This window comes from Emys orbicularis, chromosome 15 (assembly GCF_028017835.1).
Source record: "Emys orbicularis isolate rEmyOrb1 chromosome 15, rEmyOrb1.hap1, whole genome shotgun sequence".
Taxonomy (NCBI): Eukaryota; Metazoa; Chordata; order Testudines; family Emydidae; genus Emys; species Emys orbicularis.
In genome coordinates, this window is record NC_088697.1 from 3,658,628 (window position 1) to 3,671,306 (window position 12,679).

Genomic DNA, 12,679 nt, shown 5'->3' on the forward strand with positions numbered 1-12,679 from the left:
GCAGCGAGTGGTCCCAGGGCAGAGGAGTCTGCAGCTTGACCCTGGCAAAGAGGTGGTGACCTCGAGAAGGGCTGGCACACTAGGGGTTCTCCCTGGAAACCGTGCGGAGCTGAGAGCACACAGGCCTGTGAGGCCACAACAACTTGGGAACAGTGAAGTGATGGCCTATCACATCTCCTTAAGAAAGACATTATAACCCTGTGCAAAAAGAGAGGGTTGCACATTGGAAAGTTCACCAAAGCACAGTTAAATCGTGCAGCTGGAGGATGATGACTGCTCTAAGGAGCAGATTCCTGACCCAGATGGGGGAGGATCTGGGAGCAGCTGGACCAGTAGCCAGGCATCCCCAAAACTCCTGTCCCCGACCAGATGGGGGTCTTCATGATCGGGTTCCCCATTGGGGGGTCGGACACAGATGGGACTGGAGCTGGGTTCGAGAGAGCAAGAGGACTGTGAGAGACAGTGAGAGCCTGAGAAAAAGCTGCAGGAGAAGCAGCAGCAGCATGGACTGGTGATGGTGGAGCGGAGAGGCATAGGGGACTTCCCAGGGGTGAGTGGGGATAGACCCCGGGGTGCCAGTTCTGCAGGGAACCTCGATACTAAATTGCTGCCCCTGGTTAAGGAGGCGGGGATGTGAATGCCCACCACACTGCCTTCGAGCAGGCTGGCGATTTGAACCAGGGGGATCCTGCGGAAAAGCCCCGGTGTCTAGCTCCCTTGCTGGGTCCCAAGGCCATAGACGCCATCAGCCAGATGGGTGGGGTAGTGGACAGGCTCCCACTCCTGACCCCAACCTATATGTCTGTGTGGAGTCTCCTGGGCTCAGGCCCCTCGGATTCCCAGTGGGAGCGGAAGGTGGTGGTCAATGGGGAGACATTCCTGGGATGGCGAGACCCTGGGACAGAGGGAACTGTTGTCAGGTCCCGGGTGGTGCAGTCGCAGATGCTGAGGGGCTGTGTGACCTGCGTGAAGGTCTCAGGTATGAAGCCCATTGCCCTGCCTATGGCCCAGATTCCTGTGCAGACACAGGAGGTGTTGGGCTGGCTGGTCGTTGGGGTTCTCCAGGATATCAGCTGTGAGACCCTGTTGGGGGGGGTGTCTCTTTGGGACAGGATCCAGGCCCTGCTCCTGTAACGGCCGAGGGTTTGAATTTGAATCCCGGGAACCAATCGGCTGAGATGGAAATGGTCAGTGAAAATGCAAATGACCTGGCTGGCAGGGGGGAGGAGCTGCTAGGCTTAGGATACCTGCCTGTCTCTAACCAGACCCCTGGGGCTGGGGGGGACAAAGAGATGTTCCCTGCCCCCCTGCACACCGAAGAGGGGGCTCACGCTGGCTCTGATGCTGTGACCAGAGCAGAGAACTCGCTGCCTGCTCCCACTGGGACAGCAAGGACAGCGTTGAGCAAGGGGGGAGAAGAGACCCCAGCTGAGTGGGGGGACACACAGGCAGGGCAGGACGGCTGCCAACCATGGAAGTGATTCTATGGCAGGGATGGGGGGCTCTGGATATAGCAAGGCGATCCGGTTGGGGAAGAAATGCATCCTGGTGGTGATGGATTTCGCCAACCACTACCCAGAGGGCTCTCTGTGCGCTGAAGGAGGCTCTAATCCAGGGCCTGGTAAATCTGATAAACCCAGACAGTGCCAAGCCCTTTATAGTGTTCACCGATGCCTCAGATGCAGGGCTGGGTGCGGTGCTGATGCAGGTCGATGCTAAGGGGGAGAGACACCCCATTGGGTGCCCAAGCAAGAAGCTGCTGCCCTGGGAGCAGAACTACGTGGCCATAAAGAAGAAATGCCTGGCCATGGGGCAGACCCTTAAAAAGCTGCAGCTGTATCTATTTGGGCTGTGCTTTGCGGTGTATACTGACCCCTCTGCCCTGACGTGGCTGCATCCAATGAAAGGGGCTGATGCCGAGCGGGGGGTGACAGAGACACATGGTCAGAGGGTGGCCAAGGTCAAGATGGGGGTTCTTAACCAAGAGAGCTCAAATCACAGCCCTCCAAACTGGAGCGCTGGGAGAAGACCCGATCTCAGTTTGAACCCCAAGGGTTTTGGGGTGGAAAAAGGGCACGGGCCGCATAAACCTTCCCACATGCCGCCAGCAAGTGCCATCAAGCACACCCGACCCAAGGAAGGGTATAAAACTGGAAGGGCCTGGTGTAACTCCCACCAAAGAATAGGAGAGATGATGGGGCATCCATGGGAACGTTGGTGGGGTCGAACTTCCCCAGGTCACCGGCTAAAGTGACCTCGCTCAGTTCGGTCTCGAAGGGGGGACAGATGTGACAAAGTGGGACTATTCTTAATGTTTCCTCTGAATACTGTAGGGGTGCCTCAGTTTCCCCTATGCATTTCTTAAGTCTCTAGGTGGTGGGATAAGGGGGTGTGATTGTTGCAGAGCGGAGGGCCAGTGTACATATGTAAGGGGACTGTTGCCCCCTTACTAACATTCAGTGGGGGTGTTTTAATTGGCTTGCTCCCAGTACTAAAAGGGGAAGGGTCGATGGCAAATCAGGAGCCTGAGACTGACAGTCCCCAGGAACAATGGGGAGAGGCCAATGCTCCAGATCAGCCTGATTGACAGGGCGGGCAGGCTAATCAGAGGGTCAGGAGGCCAGGGAGGTCCCGTCCTCCGTGTGAGCTGGAATTGCCTGGGTCAGACTAAGTGGGGCCAAGCTAAGGAAAAAGCAGGGGCCCAAGCTGAGCTGGAGAGCAGAACCGTGCCAGATCCAGAGGGGCCAGAGCCGCAGCCACAGAGCCAGAGACACGGCCCAGGGAGAGCAGATCCTGTGCTGGGAGCAGAGACGCAGCCACAGAGCCAGAGACGCAGCCCAGGGAGAGCAGATCCTGTGCTGGGAGCAGAGGCGCAGCCACAGAGCCAGAGACGCAGCCCAGGGAGAGCAGATCCTGTGCTGGGAGCAGAGCTGCAGCCACAGAGCCAGAGACGCAGCCCAGGGAGAGCAGATCCTGTGCTGGGAGCAGAGACGCAGCCACAGAGCCAGAGACGCAGCCCAGGGAGAGCAGATCATGTGCTGGGAGCAGAGCTGCAGCCACAGAGCCAGGTGTGGTGAGCAAGTGGGGCCAGCCAAGGGGGGACCTTGGGCAAAGGGCCCAGCACAGAAAGACACCCCCAGACAAGGGCCCTTGCAGGCCAGACCGGGAGGGGGACCTTAACCTGACGGGGGGCTGACGCTGGGAAGAAGGGTCCCACCACTCAAAGCCCGGAGGTGTGTGGCCACCACCATTGCAAGTGTCCAACCCGCAGCATACCTGCAGCACAGCTAGGGCCTGAGACGGAAATCTGGGACCTACAAGGAACAGACTGTGAAGTGCCCTGATGTCCAGAAACACTGTTTGTGATGTTCCCTGCCACAAAGCAGGGTGATGTGTTTTCCTTTAACCTTTCCCATTTTTCCTTATTCTTTTCTTTAAATTAATTGTTAATTAAACAACTTGTATTTGTTTTAAATTGTATGGAATAATCAGTGGGTCAGGGAGGTGCCCAGTGCAGAAAGAGTACTCTGGAGTGGGGACACCCTAGCCCCTGTCCTAGGTGACCACAGCAGGGTTGGGGGTTGAGCCCCCCAGGAATCCTGGGCCCAGCCTTGTTGGGGTTACGAGGACTCTGCCAGACAGGAGAGTGGAAGGGGAGCCCTCAAGGGCAGGGGGGCCTCTGGGTAAAGGGAGTGGGAGCGAGGACTCAGATCCTTTTGCTAGCCCACTTCACCGGGGTAGTGCAGAAGCCAGGAAAGTTCCCCACAATAGCGGGACCATTCCCCCGCTTACACATAAATGGCCGACACTCTGTCTCCTGGCAACTGATGGCCTGGGCCCTTCCCCCCTGCAAGGTGATAGCTAAAGGTGTTGGAGAACAAAGGAATCAGGTGACCTCCCAGCCCCGGGAAAGGGACAAAGCCCAGAGGAGGAGGGGTGGAGAGTCTCAGTTTGGAGCTGGCTGGGAAAATGGAGGGGAGCCCAGACAGGGCTCTGGCCTCCCTGGGGTCCCCCAAGATGGACCTGACTGAGGGGTTCCTGTTGTCTGTACCTGCAAGACCTGTCTTGGACTGTGTTCCTGTCGTCTAAATAAACCTTCTGCTTTACTGGCTGGCTGAGAGTCACGGTGAATCGCAGGAAGCCGGGGGTGCAGGCCCTTGTCTCCCCCAAACTCCGTGACGGGGGGGATGAGCTGGGAGTTTGGGGGGTGTCAGTGAGGGGGGCAGAGCTGGGAGTTGGGGGGGTGTCAGTGAGAGGGGGCAGAGCTGGTGGTTTGGGGGGTGTCAGTGAGGGGGGCAGAGCTAGGAATTTGGGGAGTATCAATATGTGGGGTGCAGAGCTGGGGGTTTGGGTGGTGTTAGTGAGGGGGCAGAGCTGGGGGTTTGGGGGTGTCAGTGGGAGGGGGAAGAGTGAGGAGTTTGGGGGTGTCAGTGAGGAGGCAGAGCTGGGAGTTTGGGGGTGTTGGGGGCAGAGCTAGGAGTTTGGGGGGTGTCAGTGAGGGGGTAGAGCTGGGAGTTTGGGGGTGTCAGTGAGAGGGGTCAGAGTTGGGAGTTTGGGGGGTGTCAGTATGTGGGGGCAGAGCTGGAGGTTTGGGGGGTGTTAGTGAGAGGGGGCAGAGCTGGGGGTTTGGGGGTGTCAGTGGGAGGGGGCAGAGCTGGGAGTTTTTGGGGGTGTCAGTGGGGGGGCAGACCTGGGAGTTTTGGGGGTGTCAGTATGTGGGGGGCAGAGCTGGGAGTTTGGCCGGTGTCGGTTTGGGGGCAGAGCTGGGAGTTTGGGGGGTGTCAGTGAGAGGGGGCAGAGCTGGGAGTTTGGGGGTGTCAGTATGTAGGGGGCAGAGCTGGGGATTTGGGGGTGTTAGTGAGGGGTGGCAGAGCTGGGATTTTGGGGTGTGTCGTGAGGGGGGACAGAGCTGGGAGTTTGGGGGGTGTTAGTGGGGGGGCAGAGCTGGGAATTATTTTAAGAAATAAAAATAGAAACACCCATTGTAAATCGAGGTTTCAGAGTAGCAGCCGTGTTAGTCTGTATCCGCAAAAAGAACAGGAGTACTTGTGGCACCCGTCTACACTACGACTTTAATTTGGATTTAGCTGCTTTAATTCGAATTAACGCTTGACCCGTCCACACAACGAAGCCATTTAATTCGAATTAAAGAGCCCTTTAATTCGATTTCTGTACTCCTCCTCGACGAGAGGAGTAGCGTCAAAATCGGTATTGTTAATCCGAATTAAGGTTAGTGTGGCCGCAATTCGAAGTTATTGGCAATTCAATGTTATTGGCTACCCACAATGCAACACTCTGGAAAAGTCTCTTGCTGAGCTGGAATTGATAAGCAAACTAGACACAATCAACTCAGGATTAAATAAAGATTGGGAATGGCTGAGCCATTACAAACATTGAATCTATCTCCCCTTGTAAGTATTTTCACACTTGCTTCTTAGCTCAGTACAGACAGTTTGATATCTTGATTATCACTTCAAAAGTTTTTTTTCTCTTACTTAATTGGCCTCTCAGAGTTGGTAAGACAACTCCCACCTGTTCATGCTCTCTGTATGTGTGTATATATATCTCCTCAATATATGTTTCACTCTATATGCATCCGAAGAAGTGGGTTGTAGCCCACGAAAGCTTATGCTCTAATAAATTTGTTAGTCTCTAAGGTGCCACAAGTACTCCTGTTCCCATTGTAAATTGTAAACTTGAGGAGCTCAGGGATAATGGTAGGATGACAAATGGGAATGAGGATATGGAGGTAGATATTACCACATTTGAGCCAAACTCGAACAGCTTAATGCGACTAAATCGGGGGCCCAGATAATCTTCATCCAAGAATATTAAAGGAACTGGCACATGAAAAATTCTTGCTAATGGGCTTGCAATTTCATGAATCTGTAAACTCAGGGGTTGTACTGTGTGACTGGAGAATTGCTAACATAGTTCCTATTTTTAAGAAAGGGGAAAAAAGTGATCTGGGTAACTACAGGCCTGTTAGTTTGACATCTGTAGTATGCAAGGTCTTGGAAAAAAATTTCAAGGAGAAAGTAGTTAAGGACATTGAGGTCAGTGATAATTGGGACAAAATACAACATGGTTTTACAAAAGATAGATCGTGCCAAACCAACCTGATCTCCTTCTTTGAGAAGGTAACAGATTTTTTAGACAAAGGAAACGCAGTGGATCTAATGTACCTCGATTTCAGTAAGGCATTTGATACGGTTCCACATGGGGAATTATTAGCTAAATTGGAAAAGATGGGGATCAATATGAAAACTGAAAGGTGGATAAGGAACTGATTAAAGGGGAGACTACAACAAAAGGTGAACTGTCAGGCTGGAGGGACGTTGCTAGTGGAGTTCCTCAGGGATCGGTTTTGGGACCAATCTTATTTAATCTTTTTATTACTGACCTTGGCACAAAAAGTGGGAATGTGCTAATAAAGTTTGCGGATGACACGAAGCTGGGAGGTATTGCCAATACAGAGAGGGACCAGGATATCATACAGGAAGATCTGGGTGATCTTGTAAACTGGAGTAATAGTAATAGGATGAAATGTAATAGTGAAAAGTGCAAGGTCATGCATTTAGGGATTAATAAAAATAATTTTTGTTATGAGCTGGGAACGCATCAGTTGGAAGTAACAGAGGAGGAGAAGGACCTCGGAGTATTGGTTGATCACAGGATGACTATGAGCCGCCAATGTGATATGGCCGTGAAAAAAGCTAATGCTGTCTTGGGATGCATCAGGCGAGGTATTTCCAGTAGAGATAAGGAGGTGTTAGTACCATTATACAAAGCACTGGTGAGACCTCATCCGGAATACTGTGTGCAGTTCTGGTCTCCCATGTTTAAGAGGGATGAATTCAAACTGGAACAGGTACAGAGAAGGGCTACTAGGATGATCCGCGGAATGGAAAACCTGTCTTATGAAAGGAGACTGAAAGAGCTTGGCTTGTTTAGCCTAACCAAAAAAGGCTGAGGGGAGATATGATTGCTCCCTATAAATATATCCGAGGGATAAATACCAGGGAGGGAGAGGAATTATTTAAGCTCAGTACCGATGTGGACACAAGAACAAATGGACATAAACGGGCCATCAGGAAGTTTAGACTTGAAATTAGACGAAGGTTTCTAACCATCAGAGGAGTGAAATTCTGGAACAGCCTTCCAAGGGGAGCAGTGGAGGCAAAATACATATCTTCAAGACTAAGCTTGATAAGTTTATGGAGGGAATTGTATGATGAGATAGTCAAAGATCAATTAATTGCCAAAATTAGGCTACTAGCTGTAAATATGCCCAGTGGTCTGTGATGGGATGTTAGATGGGGTGGGATCTGAGTTACTACTGAGAATTCTTTCCTGGGTGTGTGGCTGGTGAGTCTTGCCCACATGCTCAGGGTTTAGCTGATCGCCATATTTGGGGTTGGGAAGGCTCTCACCCGGACACTGCACCTTCCCTCGGACCGTAATTCCGGGGGCGGGGGGTGGTGGTGTAGGCACAGTTCCAACTCCAAAAGGATTCCCTCCCCGAGTCAGTTGGACCGTTCCAGTCACTGTCACAAACAAATAAAAGCCTAACTGGACTCAAATGGGGTAGCTAATCCCAAGAGAGTCCTGCCGCGGTCGCTTTAGAGAGAAAATACTCGAGAAATGGTAGGGGGGGAAATAGAAAAGGAAAACCCCTTTTCTCAGAAGAGCAGACTCGACTCCCTTCTATGTCTGTCACTGGTGGATTTAGCTTACAATAAGGGTGTCCCTCCCTCCCTGTGTGATGTAATAAAAATGAAGAAAAGACAAGGTAATATGGTGCAAACAAAGGTAAGTGTATTAAGGGTAAAGGTACAGAAAACTGGGGAAAAAATGGGGGGAAGAAACACAAACTTAACCATACAGTGATTCAGTGACTGGCTTTAGGAGCTTGAAGCTCAGACCCACAAAACCTCCCGTGGCATTTAGAAAAACAATAAATGAAACCCCAATACAGAAACCTTTCCTACAATTTAGGCGCAGTGGACACAGCATACAGGTGCCAAGCCCAGGACCTTCTACTCTCCAGGTGATTTAGAGCCTTCGAGGAGGACTACTGGGGAGTCCCGACGACTGTTGGATTTCGTCGCAGGCGGGGAGACCCTCTGGGATGATGGACACCAGGAAAGCAGGAACTTCCACCAGTAAGATGGATTCAGTTCGCTGTGGCGGGGATAGTGATGTCAGGCCTCTCCTTCCTCAACCTCGCTGTGGGATAGGTGGTATGCTTCTCTCTAGCTCTGGAGCGTTAGGAAGACCCGACCGTGCATGTGCTGCTGCTGGAATGGACGGCCCCGCACAGGCGCGGAGCAAGTCCTTATATAGACTTTGAGGTGGGAAAAGTTCTGAGGGAATAGAGTGTTGGGGGTTGGTTTTGGCGGGAAAAACTGGTTCAGTCCGGTTTGAGCCAGGGAAATCCAGTGTCTTTAACAGTAACAAGTCTGCTTACAAAGATGGAGTCCGAGGGTCACAGATGATATCCACATATTGGATTTCATTAAAGCCAGTGATTTACATAACCTTTACCTTATACACACTATTAAAACAGCGAATTGAACACATTTAAACAGTACCAACACAACATTTCTTACTAACAGAGTGGAGATTTTCAGAGAACTATCCACAATGACTCCAAGATCTTTCTTGAGTGGTAACAGCTAATTTAGACCCCATCATTTTGAATGTATAGCTGGGATTATGTTTTTCAATGTGCATTACTTTGCATTTATCACCATTGAATTTCATCTGCCATTTTGTTGCCCAGTCACCCAGTTTTGTGAGATCCCTTCGTAGCTCTTCGCAGTCTGCTTTGGACTTAACTATCTTGGGTAGTTTTGTATCATCTGCAAATTTTGCCACTTCACTATTTACCCCTTTTTCCAGATCATTTATGAATATGTTGAATTATAGAATCATAGAATATCAGGGTTGGAAGGGACCTCAGGAGGTCATCTAGTCCAACCCCCCTGCTCAAAGCAGGACCAACACCAACTAACTCATCCCAGCCAGGGCTTTGTCAAGCCTGACCTTAAAAACCTCTAAGGACTAAGACTGACAATGACTCTAACTCAGTCCCGCAGGCTGAACGAAAAGAAGTGTTAATTTCTTGGAAGCAGAACTGCAGTGATTCCTTGCTAATTATTTGATTTGATATCCACTTCTCATGCTACTCAGGTCTGCTCTGCACTTAAAACACCATTGACCCCATGCTGTCTACATGACTTAGGTAAATTGAACCACGCTGCTCAGGGGTGTAGATTTTTCACACCCCTGAGTGAGGTAATGATGCTGACCTATTTGTCTATTGTACACTAGGACTCACTATCTCTTCCATCAAAGAAGTTGGCTGGCTATAAAGAGTGGGTATTCATCTAGCCATATCTCTTGGTTTCATTAAATAAAGTTTAGGGTTTAATTAATATAGTAAAAAATAATGACTGATTCCTCTAAATAATACTTTAAACTTGAAATAAGATGCAGATCAACCTTGTCAGTAAAGGCTAATTTCCCAAATGATCCTCTCCCTGGGGGTGAGGATTAATTTCCACTCCACCCCCGCAGGAGGTCTGGGCATCTTCAGTTTTCCTGCTCTGCATCCACCTTCCCATTAGAAATGTTTTGGGTTATTTCCAGTTTGGAAAATTGTCAAATGTAGAATTAGAATAGTGGAGCTGCTCTCCTTCCTGTACCCATAAACATTGCTGTACAGCAGCTTCTCCACCTGCAGAGTCACCACAACCTGAGGAACCCAATTAGAGTCAACTAGTGTTAAAGTTTTCTGGCCCCTGATTCATCATTTTCAATTACCTGCATGTCAAGTTGAACACCGTGCACTCAATCTGCTCTGCAGGATCTTTTCACGCTGCCCGGAGCAGAGCGTGGGGGTGGGCAGTTTGTGTGTGAACGGTTCCTATTTTCTCTCTTCATTCACACAGATCTGGGATTCTGCACTCCTGGGCCTGACTTGGAACTGTCTTGTTATGGAAACTTCAAAGTGAAAACCCCTTCCCAAAATCAATCCCTCTCAGTGAGCTGTGAGGACAGGAACCTTCAGGGTGAAATGAGGAGCAGAATGTGACACCTCATTGAAGATATGTTAAAATTACTAGGTAATATTTGGGGGTGGGGAGGAACAAATTCAAGACAAACTCAGCCAGTTGTCAGAAACACGATTCAAACCCACTTCTCCACAGGAAATCTCTAATTTAGACACACTACCACATGCTGCTCAACCATCTTGAAAGCTAGGAGAAAGGAGGGCAGCATGGCAGCTAACCAGTCTGGAATCTGATTCCTCCATGGGGAGACGGTCATCCTTGCTAAACAGCCCTCTTCCTTGGATTTCCCTCTGCTGGGGATCAGGATAGGGGAAAACCAGTGTCTGAGGATTAATTGAATACCATATTTTGATTTCAAAGGCAGACAAGATCGCTATGGACATCTGGTCTGACCTGCTGCATAACGGAGTCCAGAGAATTTTACCCAGTGAGTCTTACATCCACCCCAACATCTTAAGGTTGAACTAGGACAGATCATTCAGAAAGTCATTGTGTTTGGATGTAAAGACTTTACATGTTAGGGGGGAAACTGGCCCTTATTTCAAGTTTAAATCCTGTAATTTCTACATCTAAGCATAGAACCATAGGGTTAGAAGGGACTGCAAGGGTCATAGAATCATAGAAGATTAGTGTTGGAAGAGATCTCAGGAGGTCATCTAGTCCAACCCCCTGCTCAAAGCAAGACCACCCCAATGAAATCATCTCAGCCAGGGCTTTGTCAAGCTGGGCCTTAAAAACCTCTAAGGATGGAGATTCCACCACCTCCCTAGGGAACCCATTCCAGTACTTCACCACCCTCCTAGTGAAACAGTGTTTCCTAATATCCAACCTACACCTCCCCCACTGCAACTTGAGACCATTGCTTCTTGTTCTGTCACCTGCTACTACTGAGAACAGTCTAGATCCATCCTCTTTGGAACCCTCCTTCAGGTAGTTGAAGGCTGCTATTAAATCCCCCCTTACTCTTCTCTTCTGCACACTAAATAATCCCAATTCCCTTAGCCTCTCCTCGTAAGTCATGTGCCCCAACCCCGTGATCATTTTCGTTGCCCTCCACTGGACTCTTTCCAATTTGTCCACATCCCTTCTGTAGTGGGGCGCCCAAAACTAGACGCAATACTCCAGGTGTGGCCTCACCAGTGCCGAATAGAGGGGAATACTATCTGCTGGCAATACTCCTACTAATACAGCCCAATATGCCGTTGGCCTTCTTGGCAACAAGGGCACACTGCTGACTCATATCCAGCTTCTCGTCCACTGTAATCCCCAGGTCCTTTTCTGCACAACTGCTGCTTAGCTAGTCGGTCCCCAGCCTGTAGTGGTGCACGGGAGTCTTCCGTTCTAAGTGCAGGACTCTGCACTTGTCCTTGTTGAACCTCATCAGATTTCTTTTGGCCCCATCCTACAATTAGTCTAGGTCACTCTGGACCATATCCCTACCCTCCAGCATATCTACCTCTCCCCCCAGTGCCATCGGTGAACTTGCTGAGGGTGCAATCCATCCCATCATCCAGATCATTAATAAAGATTTTAAACAAAACCGGCCCCAGGACCGACCCCTGGGGCACTCCGCTTGATACCAGCTGCCAACTAGATATTAAGCTGTTGATCACTACCCATTGAGCTTGACAATCTAGCCAGCTTTCTATCCACCTTATAGTCCACTCATCCAATCCATGCTTCTTTAACTTGCTGGCAAGAATACTGTGGGAGACTGTATCAAAAGCTTTGCTGAAGTCCACCGCTTTTCCCATATCCACAGAGCCAGTTATCTCATCATAGAAGGCAATCAGGTTGGTCAGGCATGACTTGCCCTTGGTGAATCCATGTTGACTGTTCCTGAACACCTTTCTCTCCTCCAAGTGCTTCATCTAGTCTAACCCCTGACCAAGAAGCAGGATTTGTTGTGTCTAAACCATCCCAGACAGATGGCTCTCCACCCTCCTTTAGAAAACCTTCAGTGAAGGAGCTTCCATGAACTAGGCAGTCTGTTCCATTGTCCTACTGTTCTTACAGTTCGAAAGTTCTGCCTGAGATTTAATCTAAATCTGCTGTGCTGTAGTTTGAACCCATTGCCTCTTGTCCTGCCCTTGGTGACAAGAGAGAATAACTTTTCTCCATCTTTTCTAGGGCAGCCTTTCAAGTATTTGAAGACGGCTATCATGTCCCCACTTCATCGCCTCTTTTTCAAACTAAATATACTCAGTTCCTTCAGCCTTTGCTCATAAAACTCAGCTTGGCATTGGCTGTGAATTAAGCCCAGGCCTGCTGGATGGGAGACAAAAATTTTCCCACTGAACCACAAGTGTGCAAAATATAAAAAAGTGACCTGTGCACTATGGGCCCCACTCTGCTGCAGGGCACAGGGGTGTGACTGACACTCCTGGGAGCTCTGTGTTTCTAAATCAGAGTCTGGGAATTCTATGTCCCTGGTCAGAATGCCATTATTTGGAAATTAATTAATTAATGGTATGGGGATTAATGGGTTCTATTTACATATGCCCTGTGCCTTTAAGGGTTTGGAGCAATGCTGGGGAGGTTAAAGGGCACAGAGCTGGGGAGCAGGGTATGGTCCCAGATAAGTAGTAGTTTTGCTCTGG